The 23,060-nt window shown below is 40.1% G+C and overlaps 1 protein-coding gene across 4 annotated transcripts in view; it reads right to left on the bottom strand.

Annotated features, from left to right (window-relative positions):
• ERCC1 (ERCC excision repair 1, endonuclease non-catalytic subunit) overlaps positions 1-17,551 on the bottom strand; it is a 1,099,273-nt gene extending 1,081,722 nt beyond the window's left edge. For 2 of the 4 annotated variants that reach the window (XM_044084337.1, XM_044084338.1), the window contains exon 1: positions 16,465-16,733. The gene's annotated coding sequence lies outside the window, so the exon portion shown is untranslated. Of the gene's footprint in view, positions 1-16,464; positions 16,734-17,489 lie in introns of those variants that run through there. The other 2 variants (XM_044084339.1, XM_044084340.1) reach the window with 2 other exon arrangements.
• Positions 17,552-23,060: the final 5,509 nt, after the last annotated feature.

The raw sequence follows: 23,060 nt of genomic DNA, 5'->3' as shown, positions 1-23,060 counted from the left end.
TAAACCACCATCCTATGCTGCCTAACTACACTTTCCCCTGTCACCACTTTACAGTCTCCAAATCTCCTTCAGACTGGATCTCCTGCATAGCATCTTCCTCCACTCTTATATGTCACCCTATGCTCCCCCATCTTCTTACAATGGTTATTCACAACAGCTATGTCCACCCTTTTCGCAAAATCCTCTACCATCTGACCTTCTGCATTCCTCTCCTTAACACCATACCAACCCATTAATTCCTCATCTTCTCTGTTTCCTTCAACCATTCCACTGAAATCTGCACAAATCACCAGTCTCTCACCATTGGGTACACACACCACCACTTAATCCAACTCACTCCAAAGTTTTCTCTCTCATCCATCACACGCCCAACTTGCAGAGCATATGCACTAAACAGTTATCATCACAGCATCAGTTTCCAGCTTCATAAACATCACTCTGTCCGACACTCTCTTCACTTCCAAGACTCTCTTGGCAAAGTGTTTCTTCAGGATTACCCCCAACCCTATTTCTCCTCAGAGCCACACCACGGTAGAACAAACTGAACCCACCTCCAATACACCTGGCCTTACTCCCCTTCCATCTGGTCTCTTGCACACACAATACATCAACCTTCCTTCTCACCATCATACCAGCTACCGCTCTCTCTATACCAGTAATACTGCCAACATTCAAAGTTCCTACCCTCACTACCACACTCCTAAACTTCCTCCTCTCTTCCTACCTTCGGGTATGCCTTTCCCCTCCTCTTCTCCTTCAGCCGACAGTAGCCCAATTTCCAACAACAACCTGTTGGCCAACAGTACTGGTGGCAGTTATTAACCTAGACCTTGACAGATTTGGTAGGGAAATCTGTATTGTTGCCCACATAAGTCATTTGCCAAAGGTTTTACACCGGATGCCCTTCTTGACATAATCCTCCCCATTTATACGGGCTTGGGACTGACACGAAGAAATGCACTGGCTTGTGCATCCCCAGTGGCTGGGTTATGGACATACAAACAGCATAAAACTGATTCTGCATTCTGATCACTGTATGACTCCTCTACTGGATATGGGATACTACACAGAAACACAAGTTTAAAACAATGGGAGTTAAAAAGTGAAGCAACATAAGCATATGATGTTTTCACTGTGAGTTGAGACTATTGTGGAAACAAATCACCCTTCTTTTAGTATACTAACTGTCCTGTTTTTAAATGTATATCCAAAAAGTGCCAAGTGGAAAGCAGGCAAGCAAAACACGATCACGTCTTCTTACAGAAGCCAAGTTGTTCATTGTTAAAATAAAAAAAATAAATAACACAAAATAAGTGCTTTTGTCTCACTTTAGACAGTCAGAGAGACTTCATCAGATCTCTGACTGTCTAGAGTGAGACAAAAGTGCTTATTTTTTTTATTTCAACAATAAACGACTTGGTTTCTCTAAGAATAAGTGATAGTGTTTTGCCTGCCTGCTTTCCACTTGGCACTTTTTGGATTTACTGATTTTACTTTACCTTGGCAGGTTTTCTGTTTTTAAATATATACCTTTAATTGGAAGAGAAACTTAAAGGTCAAAAAATGGCCATCCATAGGGCCATGTAAGCCTGCTGTTGTTATCCAACAATTAAGTCCATATGTCTACCATAAGAAATTTTCTAGTAAACTTCACAGAAAAGTATACTATGATGTTTATTAACAGTAGGTACTTGGTTGATAATTTCAGATATAGACACACACAACTTAAGCAATTCTTGTCACTGCAGGAATCTCAACTGGGGGTGGAGTAGGCTCAAACCTAAACCCAGTGGCCCCAAAATATCCTTACCCTAGAGAAATATATACAAATTTTAGTTGATACAATGGCAATTTTGTATGCTTAGATTTCTGACAATAGTTTTGCCTGAAAAGTGATGAAAATGCATAACTCCACACCTCAGTGGAAAACAGGTAAAATAAGAATCCCACACTGTGCCAGTACATTTATGATCTTATAAGGTACTCACACTACTGTGTAAGACACAGAAAAATATGCATATTTGTTGGGAAATTAATTAATTTAAAGACATTTGCAGGAAAAGATGCTGTAAGATTATAAAACTAAACAAATACCAGAGAATCAAAGCATGGGTTGTGCTTTCACTAAATTCAATATCACAAACACTAGTTTCAGCTCTTTGTACCCACTGTCTACTACGGTCAAATACCCATTCAGACAGGGTGCACCTACTCTGACTATGAATAGGTGAAAAACATATCCACAAAAAGAGCCATGTTTATTCAAATATATCCAAACTCTCCCAGATATATGCTTGAACTCACTGTCGAATCCCTCTTTGTTCAACATCTGTTTAGCCAGCAAGATTTAGCTGACTACACAAATGATGAAGGTGTTCAACGTCATGCAGTTCTTGGGGTAGGGAAATATGGCCTTTTCCTGACACTGTGCAGTCTTAGAGTTGGTACTTATAAGCAGCAGGGGGTGTGTTTTACTATATTTTTTAATGCAAGTTCTGTATACATCAAGATTGTCTGGTGCATGCAAAGTACTGTGTTGACATTTTCTAGCCAACTTTGAGAGAGAGGATGTTTGGATGTTACAACAAAATTCAGTACACCTGTGTGTGTGTGTGTGTGTGTGTGTGTGTGTGTGTGTGTGTGTATACATACATATCCAAGTGCATTCGTATACATTGACTACACCCAATCACCACACACTAAATATTGACTACACCCATCACCACACACTAAATATTGGTTTCTTTACATCAAAACTGCATACTTCGACACGCAGCTACACATGCTCCAAGAAACAGCCTTGACTCATAAAAAAAAAACAGTTTTATTTTTGCAGGGGGTGCATACCTATATTATATATATATATATATATATATATATATATATATATATATATATATATACACACACACACACACATACTTGTGTGTGTATATATATATATATATATATATATATATATATATATATATATATATATATATATATATATAAAAAATGTTTGTCCGGTAAGGGGTCACCACAGCGGAACTCCGGTCCGCTAATGATTGGCAGTAGATTTTTACGAAACGCCGAGGTGCCAGCACGACGCCCAACCTTCAACGAAGGCACGCCCATTTACGCATGCATGTCTTTCAAACGCCAGCCAACCATGGGGAGGACATGCAGACTCCACACAGGAGGCACTCCCAAGCCACACCGAGAATCAAACGGGAGAACCTCTTGCTGTGAGGTGACAACGCTACCGCCGTACCACCACGGCAATATATATATATATATATATATATATATATACATATACACATATACACACACACACACACACACACACACACACACACACATATGTGTATAAATATATATACACCAATGTTTGCTAACTGCAAGAACCAAGTAGTAAACCAGGCAACACTGAAAGGAAGGCTTGACAAGGACACCCAATATAAAAGCAGGCTTTATTAAGCAAATTCAGGAACGTACACGCAGAAATTATCCACACAGCATTTTCGTCAGTTAAAAACAGATTTCCTCAGATAGTGAAATCCTTTAAAAACCTTAATAAATATTATCAATAAAAATTAAATTAAAAGCCTATTCCATGAAAAATGTTACAAAAAACCTGTTTAAGTGGGTTCAACTGTATGTTAAAAGAAATAAATAAAATCTAAATAAAATCCTCACAGACAAAAGTTTAATCAAAAAACTCCACCTAGTGTCGGGTGCAATTACATTTGTACTGTTTTATAACTTTGCAGCTCTCTGTTTTAACACTAAAACAATGGAGATGTTGTCATTTAGTACTGTAGGCTTATTTGCCTCAAGTACAACCTGCCAATATAATTCCTTAAATTCTATGGTCGTTTCCCAAAGGCCACCCCTGCCATCCTTGGGTATCCATTTAAGGACAAAACACAATATGTACCTTGGTTACATTCCAAGGAGTGCTTGTAAAGTGCATTACTGATGTTGTTATTACGTACGTCATAATAGTGTTCAGAAACTCTCCTCTTAAGTGTCCGCTCAGTTTTTCCTACGTAGAACGCTTTCTGCATGGTTTACACCGAGCTAAATATACCACTCCGGAGGTGTTACAGCTGGAATAAACCTTCCCTTCTATGAACTTATTACAACTACTAATAAATTTTTTTTCCTTTATTGGAGATATACTGGCACTGTTAACATGCACCACATTTCTAAGTGCCTTTCCTTTTAGTCATGTCTTTCCTCCCTTTGACCAAACTTTGGTTTTCCAATATACTTTTCATTTTGTATCCTTTCCTAAAACTTATGTCCGCTGCCTTAGTATGCAGTTTAGTCAACCTTATAAATGTGTCCCATTCTCTTAGAACTATTTTTCTAATAAGATTGGCCTCACCATTATATTCAGTAACAAAAGCCTTCTGGTAGTGGTTGACGTTCTCATTATAAGATGGTTTAGGAACATCACCCCCAGTATTCATACCGCCCAAAATAGGGGCAAATTTCTCAGCCCTCTGCTTAGTGACTTCATCTCCGATTTCTTTAGTCAGGGCTGACTGGTATCCATGTTCCAGAAACATATTTTCTAACAGAAAAAGTTCAGTTTCAAAGTCTATATCCACTGAACATATTCTACTAGCCCTTACCATTTGTCCTTTGACTATTCCTCTCTTCTGGTGCATAGGCTGTGCACTTGAAAAATAGAGGCAGGAGCTGGAAAAAAGTTTTTTTTCCTATGAATGGTGGAGAAACTTATCATCCACTTTATGGATAGTGGCAGCCAAATACTCGACTTTGTCTGCATTGGTGTCATATGTAAACTTCAGAAAGTTGGTCATGTTCTGGATATAGTCAATGAATTCAAAAACCTTCTCCCTGGTGTCTACCCAAAAAAAGGCAGATATTGTCCAGGTATCTCTTATAGAGGGACCAGCAAAGCATGTATTGTGATTCAAATATGAATTTTTGTTCCCGCATAGAGAGAACTATGTTTGCACAGGCAGGGGCACAACTTGCCCCCATAGCAACACCCTTCAACTGGTGAAAAAATTCCTCTTCGAAGTAGATACAGTTGTTTTTTTAAGAACGAGGTCCATTAGATCAATGCAAACATGAAAATCATTATTTGTTAAACCACCTCTTGTAACCAAGGCTTCTTCAAACCATTGAAGGCCAATGTCATGAGGTAGAACACTGAATAAGTCGACTAAGTCGATAGTTACAAAGAGGATGTCCTTATTGAATAGGTCTGGTGTGATAGTACTTAAAAATCCCAAGAGTCCTTCAGGATTTCATTCTCATTTAACCAAAGATTTTTCACTTTAAAATCTACAAACTTGGCTAGTGGTTCTGTTTTTGATCCTTCTCCTGAAACAATCAACCTCAAAGGTGGTTCCTCTATATTCTTGTGTATTTTGGTATGCCAAAAATAGAGGGTATTCTGGGTTTATCATTCTTAAGGTAGGAAAAAGTCCTAAAACTAACAGAACCGTCTAGTAACATGTCGTTAAAGGCCAAGTCTATCCCGTTATAGGCTATATTTATCTCATTTCTGGAGGCAGAAATATATTTCTCATTGTCATTCTGTTCTATTTGTCATCAATTTCTGATCACAGTGTGAACCTACAAGACAAAACTTCATGAAAGCAATAAAGAAAGCATTTTTCGGGTTTTGTGATTCTCTTTTAAGAACTTCATCATTGATAGGTCTAAAAATACTTTGTCAGGTGGTAGTACTGCCAGCCACAGAATTTTGGTACAATCTGAACTAATTTTTGAAATTGGACCTGGTCATCACCAAAATGGGCGACTGGTGTTCCACACCGCAGGTCAACCCCTCGCTGGTTAGATCAGACCATAGACTAATCACTCTGAATATCCACATTCCGCCCCACCCCCAATAAAGGAAACCATTGTGAAAAACTTTTCAAAAGCAAACTTCACGTTACTTAAGACCGAGATGGAAAGGTTCACAGCCCCCATGCTAAAGGACAATACTGTCCAAGCTGCTGAATCCCTTACAAAGGCACTCTATGAGCACCTGCAAGAATGCATGGATTGTGCTATCCCAAGCAAAACCAAGACTCACTCCTCCAAAAAAAGGAAACCAGTCTGGCGGACTCCTGCCATAAATAAGCTATACAATAGGAGGATGAAACTAGTACAGAAGAGAGTAAAAGTCCAAGAAGGAAAGACATCCCTGAGCAGTATCAGCAAGAAACTACGATACCTCATAAAATCATCCAAGGCTAGCTTCGAAAGAAAAATTGCCAAGGACTCCAAAGATAACCACAAAGCGTTCTTTAGCTATGTCAAGAATCTAAGTGGAAACTGTCAGATCTGCTCTGAGTTAGTGCAGAATGGCACAAAATACACTGAACCGACTGATGTTGCCAACATTCTGGCTGACAGGTTTAGTGCAAACTTTACTCCCCTTTCACCCCCTAAAGGGCCCATAACCATACCAGAAGAATGTAGAGCCCCGGCAATCACTGACACACAGGTTAAAACAGTCCTATCCAAAGCCAAAAACACAGCTTCAATGGGAACAGACTGTGTCCCAGGCTGCATCTTACATGAGCTCCAAAATGAACTAAGCCCTCACCTAAACACACTGTTTAAACTCAGCCTCTCTACAGACTACATACAGATAGAGTGGCGCACAGCAACAGTTATCTCGCTCCACAAAGATGTTGCCACAATGGACCCTGGGAACTATCGCCCTACAAGCCTGGTCTGCAAGGCTATGGAGCGCATCACCATGGAACTCATTAACAGAGACATTGGGAACCTCCAAACATTGGACCCTACCCAGTTTGACTTTAAGGGCAGATCATGCCTCTTAAACCTGGTGGACTTCTTTGAGACAGTTACCACGGCTTTAGACGAGGGGAAAGGAGGTCTACACAGCCTACCTAGACCTCGCAAAGGCTTTCAGCACCATTCCCCATTCTGGTATTATAGACAAGCTCAGCAGCCTAAACATAAACCCCTACGTCATGAGATGGGTTGCCAACTGGCTCACAGATAGAACCCACACGGTGAGAGTTGCAGGCTCTAGGTCCGATTTTAAACTGGTTACAAGTGGCGTCCCCCAGGGCTCAGTCCTGGGACCCCCTCCTGTTTGGTTTATACTTCTCAGAGGTACAGGCAAGCACAGGAGGACTATGGCTGACAAAGTTCGCAGACGACTGCAAACTGGGGGCCATAACTGGCTCTCCAGCTGATACAGACATCCTCCAGAAGGGTCTCACTGAGACTGATACCTGGTGTCAAAATCATGGCCTCAAGCTACATGCCAAAAAGTGCATAGTCATCCCCTTTGGAAAAACCAAAGTGCCAGCGAACTACAACATACGCAGTAGTTCCCTAAATACAGAAAATGTAATAAGGGATCTGGGGACCCAAGTAGATTGTAATCTCTCCTTTGATCATCATATTGCCAAGGTGGTTAGAAAATTCTTTTTTGTGACCCACCTAATCACAAAAGTGTTCATATCTAGAACAAAAGAGGTTATTGTGCCCCTCTACTCATCACTCATCAGACCCATCAGAGTACAATGCTCCATTTGGGATGTACTTTACAAGACACCTGCAACAGCTGGAAAGACCACAGAAGTACCTCACCAAGAGGATTACTGGCCTCAGACAGATGCCCTGTGCAGCCTGACTGAAGAAAGTCCAGCTGTACTCGGTTGCATACCGTTTACTCAGAGCTGATCTCTGCCTGACATATAAGGGCAAGTCCAACCCAGAATTGATGGACATGCTACACTTTAAAAAAAAAAAAGAAATCCCAGAGAGCCACACGCTCTAGGGATCTACACCTCACCACAATGATAAATAGGACGTGCTCGTGCTGGAGGTATAGATTCCTGTCCCAGAGACTCCCCATGCTTTGGAACAGGATTCCATTCTACATTAGGCAGAGCCCCTCACTAACACTCTTCAAGAGAAACCTTGACGGATGGATGGGAAACAGAACATTTACCCTGGAGATCACTGCAGTGGCTCTGCTGGACAGAGGCACAGGGAACTAATGGCTCTGCTGGACAGAGGCACAGGGAACTAATCTAAGGGGGTGGCGAAAGCCAACACATTCTGGCTAGGCTTACAGATGCCCTCGGGCAGATAGGTAAGTACTAGGCTATGAACTAAACATGTGCCGAAGGGCTGACATTATAAACACTGTTCAAGGGTTTAAAGTTTTAAGGTTTTACATAAAGTGACACTTCCCCCATTATTTTGACACTGAAAGCATAACTGCTAAGTTTTTTTTTAACTAATCAAAAAGTTAAAAAAACATTTCTGAATGCAACTCTTCTTGTGTAATTCATCACTGAGAAAAATAAGCAGGTCAAAAATGCAGTGTATGCAATAACTGCTGTAGATTATTTTCATAGTTTACAATCATGGTATATGGTATAAAAATAGCAGAATAAGTTAAAGTTCAGAAAACAGAGATATGGTTATTGTAAAATGGGAAGCCTGTTTCAATTCAACATTCCTGCTTTAGTCAGACTCCTTAAGGCACACTAGTGCATGAACAGTATATTGCCAGAAATTAATGCTTCTTTCAAACAGCGCGTTAACAAGCTGATATCAGCACTACTGAGCAATAAGAATATTATGTCAATCTCAATAGAGGGCAAAAGCTTTCCATTCACTATAAACAAATAAAACCAAAATGAAAGCCTTACACTTAAGGTCCACTGCCCAAAAACAGTCAAAGCGAAATATAAATTGGTGAGAATATACCCAAAGTTAGTGACAAAAATGTGCGCATGATGTTAACATATACCAATGACATAGGGAGTATATGTGAGATTATTAAACGCAACTGGAAGGGGTCTATATTAAATAAGCAAACGCTTAAAAAAAGCGAACATTTCTACCCTAGTTCAGCAAATGCTGAAAATGTCGAACACTCGGAACAGTGACTTTTTTTTCCCAGGGAAAAAAAATCACTGTTCTGCAAAAAAAAAAAAAAAAAATATATAAAAATAAAAACTTAAAACATTATTTAATGTGGGGCCCCCCACACACCCCCTACTTAAATATACCAACTCATAGATCGCACCACAGTGGAGGAAACGGCAAACTCCCGAAACCGGCCCAGCATTTTTTTCCCTGAGAAAAAATTTGCTGTTCAGGGTGTTCGGGATTTTCAGCATTCGCTGAAATAGGGTCAATGAATCAGCGTTCGCTTTTTAAGCGTTCGCTGAATCAATATAGACCCAACTGGAAGATATTACTAACTGATGACAACATAGGTGGTGTTGTTGGGTGGACCCCATCCTTTGGTTTCAGAAGAAATAAGAACTTGAAAGATCTACTTTGTCAGGAACAAAGGACCCCCAAGAGAAATATATTCCTTCGTAAAGGGGACTTTTACTTGCAGGCAGTGCAAAGCATGCCCTCATATTATGAACACAATCGATTTAAAACATCCCACAACAGGTAGGGAGTACTATTTAAATAATTACGCAGATTGTAAAACACTAAATGTTGCTTATTTGGCTAAGTGCCAGATGTGTACCTCGTTCTATGTGGAAAAAACGAACGGCATGCTGAAGAATAGGCTCTTGCAGCACCTTTCGGCCATAAGGCTGCAGAATACACACAATACATTATATCAGCACATACAAAGAAACTCTGGCCATACATTCAATTTTATGGTCTTACAAATTATGCATGTTAACATTAGGGGAGGGGATCTGGTTAACCATACAGAATATAATGAGATGAAGTGGATCATAGAACTAGCAGCAGACAAAGTTCCTGGTTTAAATGGGGTTGTACACCTAAAGCCAGTCCTGAAAAGGAGGGTGCAATACTGACATTTGATTGGATAATGTTTATTTTAAAACTTGTGTTATGGGATGTGTATGTTATCTAATAAAGGGCTTAGACCCAAAAGTGCTCATGTAATCTGGTTTTATTAAACTATGACTCAGCCTGGTAGACCTGCTGCTTTTTATTGATTTATATTTTACATTCACTATACACAGTTTAAGGAATTCTCCACCCTCCAATTAAACTTATCCTGGAATTATGTTTTCTCCCTGTAATATCACCAGTTTGTTTTTTTTTCAAACTCAATAAGCCTTAAGCACCTTTCAATGTTTTATTTCCATATGTTCCCTGGCACAGATCATGATAGTCTTAGTACTTCCCTATTCTGATATCATATTATTTCTGAAAGAAATTTGTCTGAGCTTGCATGAACTAGCCCGTTGTGCAGAAATACTGTAGTTTTCAGAACTGCTGCCCACATCTTATATCATGCAACTGTCTTGCAGAGATGAGCAAAGGACTATAAACAGCTAATGAGAGACTATTTTTCCACAATTAACTGAAGCTTAGAATTTAATAAACTTTGGTCCTGAAGACTATACATGTTTTTAAAAAATTCTACAAGAAAGTGTATGTTATGAAGACAGAGAAAACATGACTCGAGTCATACAATGATAAAAGGTATAAACAAATGCAGTACATATCTGTATCTACAGAATTCATGGTTAGATAGACACAGACTCCAAATGCAGACAGTAGGGAATACAAGTAGCTTGCAAATACCTAGTAAGTTGTAGCAGCTGTCAGTTACAAGTGACCAAGATCAAGGCTCCTTTGACAAACTAATAAGTATGACACCTAATGTAAAATGTGTGGACAATTCCCATCAGTTTCTCCTGCCAGACAGTCGACATGAGCATACTGAGACAGTGTAGCAACTGCCTCATGTTTACGGACAGCCATCTTCTCCTAGCACATAATTCTTCTACCTGTGAGAAATGCATGTACATCAGTAACCTGGAGTCCATGCTCTCTTGCATCAGTCAGTACTCCTGACAAAGAGGAGATTAACAGCACAAACACCATACCAAGCACAGCACACAGCCAAGCACAACACACACACACACCTATGCAGAAGTCCTCAATAAAAACTTACCTAAGCAGCAGAGACCTCCAAAACACACAAACACTCCACACACAACACCAAACACATCAAACACAGTAGACAACACACCAGTGTCTCCCAAACACAGCCAACAATAAACCATCACAGCCCACAAGACATAACAATAAACCAAACATACTAGTCATTGGTGGCTCAGTTGTGAGACACACTGATACCCCCATCACCAGGCTCGACAAGGAGAAGGTCACGGTCAGTTGTCTGTCTGGTGCTGAATCCGCCACATCATGCACGCACTTAAGTGTCTCCACAAGTACAACTCTGTCATTGTCCATGTCGGTGTGAATGAAAGAAGTACCTCCCTGGACTATAAGAAGAGAGGCATGATTCAGCTCTCAGAGTACATGTCCCAGGCAGGTATGACCCTAGACCTAAGCAGCATCCTACCCTCACAAAGAATTATACCACAATACCAACAAAAAAAATTGACTTCAACAATTGGATTGGTTTTTGGTGTCATTCCAAGGGGATCCAGTTATCTGTCTGCCTGGAATTACATGGTCGACAGGCCTCAATGCTTTGCCAGAGATGGCCTCCACCTGTCACCACTGGGTTTCTGGATCCTGCCAAGGCTCTTACCCCCCCCCCCCCTTTGAGCCTTTTTTATGCAAGGTCCCAAAAACAAATCTTTCAACATAAAAGATCTGTTAAAAAGCAAATTGAAGGTTATGCTGCTTAACGCTAGGAGACTTAACCTGAAAATCCACTCACTGGAGGCTCTCCTTGCACGGGAAGATGCCGATGTCTGTGTAGTCACAGTAACTTGGTTCAGGGCTACAGAAAGCACCCCTGCCTTACTAAGCTATACCTCATTCTACACATTCTGATCCCAAATGAGGTGAGGAAGATTAAGGATGGTGGAGTCTCTACCTTCATTAAGGACAGGCACACCTCCAAACTGATTTTCCAGCATGACACACTGGAACTACTCCAGGTGCAACTGACAGTTGGCAAGACACCCATCCAAGTTATAGCCAGCTACAGACCCCCCCCCTTCCATGACTCAGGACACCAACTCCTCTTACTTGGATCTACTTGATTCCATCAAGGTACCTCCTAACACCCTGATCCTTGGTGACTTCAACTACAGACTGGGTGAACTATTCCTGCATTAATGCACGCACTCAACGATTCCTTGACGTCATCAGTTCTAACGCACTAGACCGGCTCGTTTCATCCCCCACAAAGGGTAGATAGCATTCTGGACTTGGATCTCAACCAACATAGGTGACCGCTGCACCACTCCCATAGCATGTTCTTCCCTGGTGAGATCAGATCATCGACTGTCTCATTCAAAGCTTCTATCCTACCCAACTTCTCCCCAACCATAATCAAGCTCAAAAACTGGCTACAACCTCCTGAGGGAGGTTATATGTAGCTTCACACCACCAACCCCCTTGAAGGATGCAGACAACTATGCTGAACAGTATGCCAATGCAGTATACAAGCACCTGTACAACTGCATGGACTCAGCCATACCCAACAGAACTAAAACTTGCTCCTCAAGGAAACACAAACCTGGTGGACATCTTCTATCAATAGGCTTTACAACAAAAGGAAGAAACTGTTGTCCAAGGGTAAAAAGAAACATATTCCAAATTGGAATAACTTCCTCCTTAGCCTCAACAAGCAAATTAGATCATTAGTGAAAGCCTCCAAAGCCAATTATGAATTGAAACTAGCCTCTGAAACAAAGGGAAACCACAAAGCCTTCTTCAGTTACATCAGGAACCTCCATGGCAAAGACCAGGTTTGTTCTGGATTAGTACATAACAGTATCACTTACACCAATCCTGTTGACTTAGCCAACCTGCAAGCTGAAAGCTGCAGCACAAACTTCATCCCCCTGTCCCCCCCAAAGACATTTCAACATCCCAGAGATACTTGTCTGCACCTCACATCCTTGTAGATCAAGTACTAGAGGCCCTATCCCAGTTAAAGAACACAGCTCCCATGGGGCCCGACAGTATCCCAGGCTGTATTCTGCACCATCTCCAGCAAGGACTGGCTTTGTCATTCAGCACCCTGTTCAACCACAGCCTAAGTACAGGCTTCATTCCAGCAGAGTGGAGAAGTGCCATTGCCATCTCCTTGCACAAAGGTGGTGCCATTACTGACCTTGCAAACTATCACCCCGTTAGCTTGACAAGTCTGAAAAGTAAAGCCATGAAGCGTATTATCATGGATCTCATAAACAAGAACACAGGCAATCTCCAAGCACTTGACCCCACCCAGTTCAGATTCGTCAAGGGCAGATCTTGCCTGTTGAACCTGGATGACTTCTTTGAGATTGTCACCAAGGACCTGGATAAGAGAAAGTCAGTACATACAGCTTACATTGATTTGGCCAAGGCCTTTAACACAATCCCCCAATCGAGCATCATCGTAAAGCTAACACAACATCCCTATCACATCAGGTGGGTGGCCAACTGGCTCACCGACAAGACCCTCAAAGTCAAAACAGGCACCTCCACCTCTGATAGCAGACCTGTCACTAGTGGAGTTACCGAGGCATCTGTCATGGGACCCTTACTATTTGGCATCTACTTCTCAGAGGTCCAGGCAAAGACCAACGGCCTGTGGCTGACCAAGTTTGCGGCTACCCTGTCTCTCGAATATCTTTGTATACATGACAAACGGAGCACCTCTCTGACCCTCTTCAAGTGCAACCTTAATGATTGGATGGGAAACCACAAATTTCTCCCAGGGTTCCACTTGTGTCCCTCATTGACAGGGATGACAGGTGCTGACTGAGGTTTATTTTTGGAATAAAACCTTGGCTGGGCTTGCAAGAGCCCCAGGGCCAATAGCCTAGTAACCTCCTATGATCCTATAAAAGTGTGGTGGAGGGTCTGTCAATAGCTGGAGGACTACAACTCAATAATCTTACATAAATGATTTTAATGAGATATTAAAATGAGCTAAAAGGTTAGGAAAAGCTTCCCCAACACTGTGTATCAGGGTAATTCAGAGAAAGAGAGTCAAGTTGCAAAGTCTGTGCAAGACATATGTGAAGACTCATGGTGCCGCTATTTTATCTAAATGGCAGGATAAAAGCCAAGCTTTCTTATGTCATACAAAGTCATATAAATGGGTCTTGAAATAGATTCTTGGAAAGAAAGAGAGACCCTGTAAAACAGGACCAGAACAAGTTAGCAGGCCCCACAACAGCCATTTTGTAGTAAAGCATACCAAAACATTACACAATGCACTCAGAATGACTTTGGGGCATTAACAGAGCACAAAATACCAAGATGCAATGAAAAAAAAACATATTTTGGGGGCTTCGGGTGGAGTTTTCTTTTACCTACCTCACTGCAACAATACCATCCAGTACATACAAAACAAAAACTCCAACATGATATGTTGGTTCATCACAGTAGCCCCTCCCCCAGTCAATAGCATCAGTGTCCAACTCTATCTATAGGTTGGATGTCTCACACTACCACAAAAGGCAAAACTTTAAGCTCCTCAAAATGGTGATGTTTCCTTTCTTGGAAGGTAGGCGCTCTCTCAGTCACAATATCCATTCCTTCCAGTATCCCATCCTTGCAATAACTCCCACCCCCTTCCCCCGCACAAAAAAATCCACTGCAGTGATCATAGTTTTCTTTGTTCTAGTATATAAACTATGATACAGAGTTAGAAGGTTACACTGAAAAAACAATCAGAAAAAACTAAATCAAAACTTCAGCCAAGCTAGAACTTCCACCGAGTGACCTCCCAAACCTCCTGTAACAGAGGCACATGGGATATATGCAAATGACCCTTATAAACATCAGGTGTTTCAGCTATATGGAAATTCTGAATGCCTATGACTTTTACATTTGAAGTAGTTTTAATGGTCAATTTCAGGCCAATAAAGCCAACCCCCACTAGCAATAGATATGCATATTTCGGCCTTGTTATGACTTCATCAGCATAGCATAAGCAGAATGTTTGACTAAGCAAAAGAAACACAGGGTTATTATACCCAGCTGATGGTTTGGCTTTATTGGCCTGAAATTGTCCATTAAAACTACTTCAAATGTAAAAGTCATGGACAATCAGAATTTCCATATAGCTGAAACACCTGATGTTCATAATGGTCATTTGCATATATCCCATGTGCCTCTGTTACAGGAGGTTTGGGAGGTCACTCAGTGGAGGTTCTAGCTTGGCTGGAGTTTTCATTTAGTATATAAACTATGGGAATATATGCCCACCTTATTCATAAACACTGATACCTAGACTGGATTATAAAGCTAAAAAGAAGCTATTACTTGAAGAAGCTACTTCAAATGCTTTATACAAAATAATCCAACCTGAATCTGTTAACTCTTCTTGATGCTGTGGCCTCAATCCACTTAATCTAGGTTAGTTTAAACATCCAGTGGTAACACTTGCAACAATCCTGCCTCCCTTCTAAAACACCCAAGCTTTCAATGGTAACACTTGCAACAATCCTGCCTCCCTTCTAAAACACCCAAGCTTTCAATATCCTTTCTAAAAATAACTCAAGTCTGCTATCCCACATATTCATTTCTGCTACCTTCTCATATTCATAAGGGGAATAACTAGGGTCTAATTATATCCTCCCTTGCACCCTCTATTTTCTAACTTGCTTCTATAAACTGACTACAAGCTGTCTATCACATTTGCATTTAGCTACTTATTGCATTTGCAGTAAGTAAATGTAAATAGAGCAAACTGTACAAACTAAAATGTATGGACTGTAAAGACTAAGGGAATGATGTTACTAATTTACTAAAAGGGGGTTTGTATTAAGCATATCATTTCTATTTCTTCTTTACTATCCTGTATCCTGATAATTTTGTAAACATTCTGCATTTTACATATCTTCCCTGGTTATGAAATGCAAGAGTTTGCTTAAAGTGCTAGGTTTATGTCCCTTGATGAGACTTTGTTAAGTTGGTTTTAGCGTAAACAACCCAGAAAGGGTCTGAAAACAGCCCATGTAGATCAGTGTTCTCCCCCAGTATCATATACATAACTCTAAAAAGACAACGCTGACAAAGCGTTTTGAAGTAAAAAATATTTTTACAATAGTTATTAAAAATGTGAAAATGAAAAGGATCATATGGCGTCCACTTTCTCTAGACCTGTGGACCCTCAGCACATATTCCAAAATACAGAGCCATCAGACATTTTCACAATATATCTTAAGGATATGAATACGAAATGGAATGTGACTTTAGCTACTGCTGGACTACGGGACCCTCACTCTCCCTGCTACTACGCCTAAACAGTGAACCAACAAAGGCTAAAATCACAAGAAACTCAACCTCTTCGAAGGATCACAATCAATGGACAACATTAACCATCACATCTGACAACTACATAATTACCCACCAAAATGAGTTATTTTCAATTGTTTTCATAATTATGTATCTTTAAAGAAACAAGTAAGACAACCCCGTCTATTAGTGGCACACATAGTAAAACTACAACGACAGCATTTACAATACGTTTAATCTTATTTTTAGTATTCTTCACTTGGGACGTACCTCGACTGGGATCCAACCTCTTGAGTTACCAGTCTGATTTTTAACTTCCTTTTTTACAGAACAAAGGAAAATATAACTTTATAACTGAAACCAACAACTACTTTAAACCACTGTCACTCCGTACACGTTTTAAAACTACATAACATCACGCAGTACAGCTATGACTCTTGCCATTATGCTCAAGTGTAGAAGTTGCAACAACTAGAATCAGAAAGCGAGCTTCAAAACAAACTCTTCCGTCGGCTGCCACCCGGAAGTTTTTCAAAGTACAGCTACAAATAAAAGCCGGTTTATGCTGGGACCGGGAGTGTGTGTATAACTGAGTGAAGTATTTTAGTTTTATAGTGTAAGCAAAGAGGTCCGGTAAAGTATGTTAATAGAAAAGTACGTCATTTTAAAGCAGAATTCTTGGTTATCTTACAGATGATACTGGTGTGCTTAATTGTTTACCTTACTATTTACTTCATGATCGACATTGGTAGTATTTGTAGACACACAGGATTGTGACTCTTTTTGAATTCATTTGTTAGAAGATAGCACGGACCAACGTTACAAAGTAGTTTGCTATACACGTTTTAAGTTACTTAGAATGTGTTGTAAAGTTGTTGTTTTTTTTAATCCCACGTGGCGTTTATCCAGATGTCCATACTTCTGAATTCTTAAGATTCTGACCCAAACATTCAGGGTCTTATGTGCATCATCTGGATACTTCCAGCCAGAATGCCAAGGTTACACAACCTGGGGGCTTTTAAGGACATGCTATTCAGCTGACTTTCTGTAGTTACAGTTATTCTTCCCAACTGTCCTCATAAAATTTGTATTTTTCGATCAAATCACGGAGGATTGAAGTCACTAAATAATGACCTATATTTGAGTTTTGAACTTCATATTCTTCAGTAGCAACTGTGCAAAATCAGAAGTTTTCATCTTTGTAGTACGCAATTCACTACTGCAAATACATTTTGCCATAATAATAATACATGGGGGGGGGGGTAACTTTACGTTTTTCGATTTTTAGTAATTACCTTTCTTGCTATAAGACACTGCGGTAGTGTTGTCGCCTGGCAGTAAGACGTTGTTCCGTTCGATTCTCAGCTATAGCGTCTTCTGTCTGGAGACATGCATGAATGGGCGTACATTTATTGAAGGTTGTGCGTCAGAGCTGGCAACTCGAGCATAAAAATCTACTGCCAATCATTAGCGGACCGGAGTTCCGCTGTGGCGACCCCTAACCGGGAAAAGCCGAAAGACACAACAACAACCTTTCTTGCAATAAGAAGAATAGATCAAAGAAGAGACACTTGTTTTTTTTAATTATATCAGGGATTGGAGTATTAAATAAAACTAAAGATTTAGAAATATTATATCTACCTGAACATATAGCTTGAATGAAGTTATTAATTTCTTTGTTGTAATTTTGTTAGGAGTGACAAAAGCTCTGTGTAAGAATTTCCAAGCAGAAAGTTTTCCAGTGTAATGAAAATGTGTAGCTTTTAATATTATTTTCTTGTATTCTTCAGTCAAGTTTCTTGTATTCTTCAGTCAAGTCTTCATTATTCATTTTTGAGGAGTAATTCCAATAGTAATTGTCTAAATATGTGAAATCTAATTTAAGAATTTAAAAAATTTGTGAGAAATATGATTTATTTTTCATTGCATTATTTATATTAATTAAGAATTGCAATCATTTGGGGAATGATTTCTTATCTAGGTTAAATATCTTATCTCTGTGTACGCAAAGTCTGTAAATATTTGTTAAATTAACCAGTTCTCAGAATCTTGATTGTATTTGGACCTTACATTTTCAATAATATATATACATTTTCAATAATATATATATATATTTATATATCTATATATGGATCTAGGACTATTGAACTTTTGTTCAATAGTCTGAATCCACCATAACCGAACGCACTTTAACGAAAGCGCTTTCGTTAAAGTGAGTTAGAAAAAAAAAATCTTCTTTTATGCAGGGGGGCAAGCCACCCTGCACCCCCCCCCACTTTTATATTCTCACTCCGAGGTCGCACTACTGTGGGGAAAAGGGAATTTTCCCTTAACTGCACCGTAGTACGACCGGCACAATGAGCATACTTATCCGAAAGTGCTGCTTCAGTGAACATCACTTTTGGAGAAATATGTTCGGTGAGTTCTGCTTCGGCAGAAAGTGCCGTCGGGGATCTGTACGGATCCCAGATATATATATATATATATATATATATATATTTTTTTTTTATATATATATATTTATCAGTGCTATTTAAGAATTGATGCCAAGTAGTTAAGTTACTTCGTCGTTTCAATACTAACATTTTCTTGAGGTTATAAGTTTCTAACCAGTCATTTGTATATGCAATTTAAAACAGACAAAATATTAAGTCTTTAGCACAATGGTTAGATTATTTGGGAACGTTTGGAAAGAGGAAATGATGTAATTTAAATAGGGTATTTGAGAAGGGGTGTATTCCATTTAGCAAATATCTTTTAATAACTAGACAAAACTATTAGGCACTATTTGTTCATGACTGGCTGTGATATATTTATTATTTACTAATAATCTTTGTTGATGTATTTGTTTCCATTTTCAGTCACAAGATGAATTTATCCACAGCGTTATAACTTTTACAATTGTTAACGTAGTATACAATTGAATATCAGGGAATCCTTTTCCACCATTATTCCAACCTTTTCTGTGCCAATCAAAGAAAACTCTTTGTTTATTAGGATGTCAAAAAATTTAAGTAGAATATTATTTATCTTCTTCATCATTTTTTTTGGGTGGAGATAGTACAAAAGATCGTAAGATATTACCATCTTAATAAGTATCAGTTGTTCTTCCATGGTGAAGAAGTATTTGTTCCAATTTATGACTAAACTTAAAATTTTATCAACAACAACCTGTTGAAAGTTTATTTGTATTACTGTTAGATATAATGGTTATACCAAGTTATTTCATTTGATTGCTATTCCAATTGAAGTTAGAATATTTTTGTATGCATTTTTTAATTGTGTTAATTAATAATGTACTTGTTTTATTATGATTAAATCTTAAGTTCAAGATTTCTTCAAACTGACTCATAGAACTAATTATATGTTCTAATGAATTTTCTATATTTCCTGTTTATAGTAAAATATCATCAGCAAAGAGTTGAATCTTTAGCTCAAAATCTTCTTTTATTTTTGATACCATAAATGTTCTTATTGGATCTAATGCTATTAGCAAAGGGTGCTATAGCTAATGGAAAAACGGCAACCTTGTTTTGTACCTTTTTGTAATTTAAAGGAATTAGAAAGAAAATAACCTATTTTAACATAAACACAAGAGTTATTGTATAGCCTAGAGATTAATACAATTAGCTCAGGTGAGAAATTATGCACTTTAACTGTTTTAAACAGGTGCAACCATTTAAGTGAGCCAAAAGCCTTATCTAAATCAAGACTAATGATAGAAAGTTCTTTTCTATTTTTATTTGCATAGTCTATTAAAGTATGTATTCTTACATTATCCTGTACTTGTCTATGTAAATAAACCCAGTCTGATTATTGTTAATTAGTTTAGGTATAAATAGATTAATTCTGTTAGCTAAAATGGACATGAACATCTTATAGTCCACATTTAAAAGTGAAATGGGTCTGTATGATGAACACTTTGTAGGATCCTTATCTTGTTTTAAAATAGGTGATATAAGGGAATATTTCCATGATGGGGGGACTTCAGCAGTTGTTTTATTTCTCTATAGACCTTATCTAATATTTTAACTGCATCGTCTGGCAGTATTTTATATAGTTCTGGTATAAGACAATCTAAGCCCAGTGCCTTATTTTTTTTTACTTTTTTATTTGATATTTTATTTCTGTTAAAGTGAATGATCTATCATTTTTAATTTATTCACTTGCTAGTTTATTATTTATATTTTCCCTTAGAAAAGTTTCAACTTTATCATCATCTAGGATGTCCTTCAAGAATGCAACTGCAGTCCTTACATATGGGTTGTCCTGCCTCAGGCAGCCCTTCGGTCAGCCGGATTCCAAAGACTGGGTCCGGCGTCAGCTGATGTCACCTCTTCCCTGACGTCAGAGCGGCTGGGGTATAAAAGCAGCAGCTGACGCCATCTTCTTCAGTCTTTCTTGCCGCGCGGTGACCGAAGCAGAAGCAGTTCGCACGTGCCGGTCAGCCAGCTCCTGTGTTTTCAGTTACCGAAGTCATCAAAAAGCTAAGTACCCCGTTGGGGATCCTTTTCTTGCCTCAGCCAATGTCAGATAAAACTGCAAAAGTTAATAACTGTTTGTCTTGTGGTAAACAAATACCTCATAAGGACTTCCATTCTTACTGCCTTCCCTGCCTTGGCCCAGACCACGACGTCTCGGCCTGTGCTGCCTGTGCTTGCTTCAATAAGCGCACTCTCAGGCGCCGGGCAGAATTTGCTGAAGACTTTTTTGGGGAAAATTCCTCCTATATCATGCCGTCGGAACAACCGACTCCACATATTTCCAAAAAACGGAAGGACCGGGACCGACATTCTCGGCCCGCGACTTCCACCGACACCACGCCAAAACCTACCGCGAGTGCATTGGTCTCTTCGGAGGTGGTAATTCAACCGCTCCAGACCGACGACACCGCTTTATCACTCGCTTCGGCCCCGGAGGCTACCCCGGTGCCGGTTGTTGATTTTCCTCCTGAAACCGAAGCCCATGATTTGCCTGACACCATACCGGTGGACAAAGTTACTCCAGCACGTGGGGCAGCTAGGCCTCCGGTGTCTATGTCCATCAAGGCCTACACACGTGCTAAGGCCGCCAGCCAGGCTAAGTCTCACCCTCCTAAATCTTTTTCTCAGGGTCCCACTTCTGATAAACAGATCATGACCTTAGCTGCAGATCTAATTTCCTTAATCAGAGGCTCCCAGGCTCATCCAGACAGAGGTTCTCAGCCGTCTGCAGACAAAAGGCCTAGGGTTGAGCAGACAGATACCCTTTCCTCAGATGATGCCTCTGGTGACTCTGACCATTCAGTTTCCCAGGAAGAATCCTTCCAGGCCTACGAGGATTCTGATGCTGAGGAATCTATTCCTTCTGCTTCTCCTCCTGAGGATATTTCTTTCGGGGAAATTCTCCACTCCATGAGAGAGCATTTTCAGTGGCAGGGCCAGGAATTCTCCGACTCCAGAAAAAGGCTTCGTACTTTCCTTAAGTTACCCCAGCACAGGCCTTTAGCTATCCCACCAGTGTTAGATGTATTGGATGATGTGTACTCAGACTCGAGTGCTTCTCCTGATTCTCTCCCTCCTGCTCCTGTCAAGCCAGACAGATACTACAGGGTTCCTGAAACTCATACACATCTCTTTAAGGCCCGTTCTGTTGATCTAGAAACTATTTCCCAGGGGCCCAAAGGAGTGGCCACTTCCACGGCCAAAAATCCTTTGCCCGCAGACAGGGAATCTAGGTCCCTGGAGAGGTGGGGCAAAAAAGTTTATACCTCAACCACCCTTGCCATGAGGGCCCTTAACTGTCTTTTTCATATGTTTCAGTATCAGGATTTCTTGATGGATGATTTGCAGAAAAATTTAGCCTCTCCTGAGCCTTTAGATAGAAAGGCCTTGCAGGATTTGGTTCATAATACACAGCAGGTTAGCAATCACTTTCTTCAGTGTGGTTATGATGCATTGGAAGCTTCATGTAGGGCAGCTATGACAGGGGCCGTCATACGTAGACATGCTTGGTTGAAAGAACAGGCATTGCCAGATCATGTTAAAGTAAAGCTTCTAGATGCACCTCTGGAAAAACACAAGCTATTTGGTGCTAATGCTCAGGATGTGTTGAAAACAATTGAGGAAAAGGCTAAATCAGTACAAATAGTCAAAGATTTCCTCCAGGTTCAGCCACCTAGGTTCAGCAGGAATTGGCCTTCGAAGAATTGGTCCTTTCCAGACACTGACAAGTTCCAAAGGGGAAAAAACAGGCATGCTCGAGGTAGAGGGCAATGCCGAGGCTCCTACAGGGGCCGCCAATGGCAACCAACTAATCAGAGAAGTGGAGCAGGGACTTCTACTGCCCCACAGGGACAATCACAATGACTTGACTTTGACACCGCCGACCAAAGCTCAAAGAGAAGCACCTTTAGGCGGAAAATTATCCTTATTTTCAAAAAATTGGCACGTTTTAACAAAGGACAAATGGATTCTGGACATAATAGACCAAGGCTACAGGTTCCACTTCCATACTTTACCAACAAGACAAGGCATGCCAAACCTGCCACAAAATCAAAGGGCAGAGGCACTCATACAAGTTTCAAAGCTGCTACAAATCAAAGCAATAGAAAAGGTTCCTCCTCTGGAACAAGGCCAGGGATTCTACTCAAGACTGTTCCTTGTTCCAAGAAAAGAAAAGCAATGGAGACCTATACTGGACTTGTCCGCTCTAAACACTTTTCTCATTGTGCCAAAATTCAAAATGCTGACGTTACAGCAACTTCTTCCCATGCTGGGCAAGGGGTCTTGGCTGGTTACTCTGGACCTCAAGGAGGCATACCTGCATGTCCCAATCAGACACATTTGCAGAAGATACCTCAGATTTCTTGCAGGGTCAGAGCATTA

This window comes from Protopterus annectens, chromosome 9.part0 (assembly GCF_019279795.1).
Source record: "Protopterus annectens isolate FY-2018-M chromosome 9.part0, PAN1.0, whole genome shotgun sequence".
Taxonomy (NCBI): Eukaryota; Metazoa; Chordata; order Ceratodontiformes; family Protopteridae; genus Protopterus; species Protopterus annectens.
Note: the sequence above shows the minus strand (reverse complement) of the source record. Positions and strands in the feature narration are given on the sequence as shown.